Here is a 5,313-nt window from a genome sequence, read left to right as displayed (position 1 = left end):
AAGACTGTAATGATTCAAACAAAAGAAGTTAAATTACTTCTGTTTAAGCTAAGTTCTGCTTTTAAAAGCTACGTTCTGCTTCTGATTTTCTAAGCTGATAAGTACTCGAAGAGTACTGCTTTTGTTAACGCGATACGAAAGCTTCTGCTTATCACGACCTACTGATTTTGACTCTCATCACCACAATTAAATTAAGTCTAACATACTTACATGTATTACTTTTACTGTTATATCGCACTTTTGTAAATATTTGTCGGATATTGAAATTTGAATTTTATTCTTTCTTCATTTCTGGTTGGACGATTTAATTTCATAATTACATCTCGAATCTCGAGGTTCAATGTCTTTATTATATCTGTTGCTTTGGAGATTTGGAATTTTCCCGACTTCGGTGATGTTTTAAAAAAAATCACATTTAAATCATGCATAGTTTCAATTCACACCTTTAATTTAAACAATTTTTTGTAGACAAAGATCATTATTTTCATTCTCATGTGAAAGTGTTGAGTTTTTTTGAGCCAAATGAGTTACCATACTTCGATTTCACAAAACAATCAAAATGGACAAAATCATATTTGTGTTAGTCTAATCTGCATTGCTTTGATTAATCTATGTATAATTAATATATGTTCTTCAGTTTTTATTCATCTACTTTTTATTTGTTGGATACATAGATTTTATATTAATAAATATAAATTTAACTTTTTCGTACTAAAATTGAATCAGAAATTTGCATTCATATGCATTAGATTTTGTTATATTTCTCATCAATAATAAATTTATCCCTATATATGTCTTCTTGTTATTTTAGTTTGTGTATTTTTGAAAATGTTCAGGAATTCAATCTCTAATATTGTCATTTAGATTCGACTCAATTGAAATAAAATATTATTTAAATTAAAACATATTCAAGGTAATTATTTATATCAAAAAATTTCAATTTTTGTAATTATCTTATTATAATGATTTATATTACTTCAATTTGCAAGAATTTTAATTAACACATTTAATTAGCAGTTTTTTTTAAATAAAAATCATATTTTAATTTCATTTGGATATACGATATTTTATAGATAAAAAATTTCTTGATTTTTTTATGTAACTACAATGCATGTTCTTCTTCTTATTATTAGATATATTTGATCACGTTTTTTACATTTTAGTTTATTAACTAAATTGTTCTTGTGTGATATGTGTTAATTATTAAAGATATGTATATATTTGTCTTTTGGTGATCGTTTAAGATATACAATTAATATTTGGTGTATGTCTATATATATTTTCCATCTACTATTATTTATCATCTTTTATATTTAATTACAAATACGAGCAAATCAAACTATATTGGATAAGGGTCGTATTAATAGATTTAGAGATTGAAATTGGATTTTTTAGAAATCCAACAAATTTATTTATCACTATATGAATTATTGGATTAATGTGTTATATATACATGCGTAAACATGCTTAGAATACAATGTGCACAATATCATTCTTTTTCTTTTTGATTATTTTGTTTTGCAAGTTAGACGTGTACTTCAATTATTGAAGAAAACGTAATAAAAAAAATTTAAAAGTTATGAAAGGCAAGGTAATGAGGGATTGATCGAATATTAACGAATAATTTATATTTATCTAACACAAACGTTTTTGAGATGCCACTAATAACAAACGAATGAAAAATGTTTTTTCTTGTACAGATGTTATTTCAATGGAAATATGATGAGTCTATCCACTTACATATATTACTTTTCCTGTTATAACGTACTTTTGTAAATATTTGCAGGATATTAAAATTTGAATTTTCTTCTTTCTTCATTTTTGGTTAGACGATTTAATTCCATAATTATATTTTGAATCTCGAGGTTCAATGTCTTTATTATATCTGTTGCTTTTGAGATTTGAATTGTTACGACTTCGGTCCTGTTTTTTTTAAAAAAATTATCACATTTAAATCATGCATATTTTCAATTTACAGCTTTAATTTAAACAATTTTTTTGTAGACAATGATCATTAATTTCATTCCATTGTAAAAGTGTTGAGTTTTTTGAAGTCAAATAAGTTAGTATACTTAGATTTCACAAAACAATCAAAATGGACAAAATCATATATGTGTTAGTCTAATATGTATTGCTTTGATTGATTTATGTATAATTAATATATGTTCTACAGTTTTTATTCATCTACTTTTTATTTATTGGATATATAGATTTTAAATTAGTAAAGATAAATTTAACTTTTTCGTACAAAAATTGAATCAAGAATTTGCATTCATATACATTAGATTTTATTATATTTCTCATCAATAATAAATTTATCCCTATATATGTCGTCTTGTTATTTTAGTTTGTGTATTTTTTAAAATTTTCAGGAATTCAATCTCTAATATTGTCATTTATATTCGACTCAATTGAAATAAAATGTTATTTAAATTAAAACATATTCAAGATAAATTATTTATCACAAAAAATTACAATTTCCGTAATTACCTGATTATAATGATTTATATTACTTCATTTTACAAAAATTATAATTAACACATTTAATTAGCAAGATTTTTTTCTAAAATCATATTTTAATTTTATTTGGATATGTAATATTTTATACATAAAAAATCTCTTGATTTGCAGATTATTTATGCAACTACAATGCATGTTCTTCTTCTTATTATTTTTATAATGTATATATATTTGATCACTTTTTTCCATTATATAATAATTTCATATTATGATTCAGGTAATTTGAATCATTTTTTTTGTCAACCATCGAAACTCTGTTATTTATAATCTGACATTTGACTTTCGTATATACTTAATTGTGTTATTATTTTTCACTTGATTATTAAAGCTTATCTAACTTTGATATATTTTATATTTTGAATAAAGTTGAGAGAATAGATTGCAATAGGAATGAGTAACACAATCCGCAGATTTACAATCTGCATAGACATATGAATTGAATACACATTGATAGTTATAGTCCAATAGGTCAAAAGTTTGGGGATTCCATGATTCATGTATACAACCCACCTTTGATAAATAGCTAAAAACATTTAATTATTTCATCATGTCGAGTTATTTAGCATATTTTGAGAGATAATTTTAATAATTTAGGGGATCTTGTCAAAAGTCAGAACAAATGTTAAATTCGATTATATAAATTAGTAAAGGATAGGTAAACCGAGATTCCAAACAAATTTTGTGCCTAATCGATTTTAGAACTTCATTTGAAATTGTCTATTTTAATTTATTCTTTGCATTACATTTTACCTTAAATATATATTGGATAACTAAAAATTCAAATTTTCGTCTACGCTTTACTAAAGATTAATTTTGAAAGTAATAATCGTGCAATACAGTCTCTGTGGAACGATATCCGTAATTCGTACACTATATTATAACTTGACTTGTGCATTTGCGATTTATTCGAGCATAAAAGATTAAAATTTTATTTGGAGATTTACAGTGAAAGAGAAGCTCGATCAAGTTTTTGGTGAAGTTTTCGGGGACTGTTATTTCACTGATTTTTTCAGTTATTATCTTTAGTATTATTTATCTCATTGATCTAACACCCTCTCTTTTATTTCAGATACTTCCCACATTACATATGACGATTAGTTGATTTTGAACTTGAGCAGTCTGATCCAGAAATCAAAAGAACTTTTCGCTAAAGACGTCAACAACAAAGAAACAAGGACATAATGGAAGGATCTTGACAAGATGAAGAGCAGCACATCGAGATACCACGACGCATACCCATGCTGGAGTATGCCCAACCTTCTCTTGATGGGACACGACCAAGCATAGTCTGGCCAGTGGTGAATGCAAACCAGTTTGAAATCAAGCCAGCTAATATTCAGATGATTCATAACACAGTTCAGTTTGGGAGAACAACGATTGATGATCCTAATATTCATATCCCAAATTTCCTTGAGATTTGCGATATTTTTATACAAAATGGAATTTCTAGTGATGTTATACATTTACGCTTATTTTCCTTTTCTTTAAAAGATAGAGCTAAAACATGGTTAAATTGTTTACCCGTAGGTTCAATCACAACTTGGGAGGATATGGCCAAGGCGTTTCTTACCAAATACTTTCATCCGTCAAATGCTATGAAATGGAGAGCTGATATCATCGTTTTTGCTCAATATGATCAAGAATCATTGTACGAGGCATGGGAGAGCTACAAGGTTTTATTGAGGAGATGCCCACATCACGAAATGCCTCTTGGACTTGTGGTACAAATTTTTTACTATGGTTTAATTAAGTCTAGTCGTACCATGATAGATGCAGCAGCTTGTAGAACACTTTTGAAAAAAGACAGCGGAGGAAGGATATGAATTGTTGGAGGAGATGGTTGCAAGCAGTTATCATCCTTGGTCAAAAAGAAATAGTCAGATGAGGAATGTTGGAGTGCACCAAGTTAATGATTTTACTGCATTGGCTGCACAACTGGGAGCTTTGAATAAGAAAATTGATAATATGAATGTGGTTGGTACCATTATGAGCATACATGAGATATTCTGTGATGATTGTGAGGGTAAACATTTTACTACTGATTGTCAAGATGAAAATCCTTTTGTGTATCTGATAGAGCACAAGTCAGTCATGTGGGCATCCAAAATCGCCCAAGGAACAACCCCTATTCTAACACATACAATCCTGGATGGAGACAACATCCAAATTTTTTATGGGCTGGTCAAAATCGACCACAAGGAGGCCAATAATATGGGAAAAAGCCTATGTACAAGTCTGAGCCTCAATTATAAACGTTGGACTCAAGTTTTCTATATATATATTAGGTTCAACCCTTTATAGAAGACAACGTTATAATCATTATCCACGAAACGATTATTCCAACGTGAGTTTGAGCTAACTCAACTACTATCTATCAAGAAGCTCAACATACAGAAAAGCAGCACACGCTTCATATCATATATCTGATCTTCTGAGATCATATTGTGCTGTTGTTTCGTAAATCTCTTCAAGCTAAACACTTTACTATATCTTATTGAGAAGAGTTTGTAAACTGAAAAAGAGTCTTTTTCCAGAACTTTGTTGTATTCATTTACATCGTGTTGTGAAACTAAGAGTTTCATTAGGCAAAGGATAAGCCCTACTGAAGTGGGTGTGTACAAGTATTGTACTGTAATAACAAAAGTCTTTTAGTGATACCTTCTGGAAACAGAAGAAGGGGAGACGTAGAAGATTTTATCTTCGAACTTCCAGAAACAACCACTGTTCTACTGCCTACTGTTTTATTGTATTTCACCGTACTCCATCGGATCGTTTCCGCACTTATTATTGTGA

The 5,313-nt window shown here is 28.4% G+C and overlaps 1 non-coding gene across 1 annotated transcript; it reads right to left on the bottom strand.

The window, feature by feature from the left end:
• Positions 1-4,118: 4,118 nt before the first annotated feature.
• LOC140987053 (small nucleolar RNA R71) lies at positions 4,119-4,225 on the bottom strand. The gene has a single exon (XR_012177054.1). It is a non-coding gene; the product is annotated as a small nucleolar RNA R71 (small nucleolar RNA).
• Positions 4,226-5,313: the final 1,088 nt, after the last annotated feature.

The sequence above is a fragment of the Primulina huaijiensis genome, chromosome 10 (genome assembly GCF_012295235.1).
Source record: "Primulina huaijiensis isolate GDHJ02 chromosome 10, ASM1229523v2, whole genome shotgun sequence".
Taxonomy (NCBI): domain Eukaryota; kingdom Viridiplantae; phylum Streptophyta; class Magnoliopsida; order Lamiales; family Gesneriaceae; genus Primulina; species Primulina huaijiensis.
Note: the sequence above shows the minus strand (reverse complement) of the source record. Positions and strands in the feature narration are given on the sequence as shown.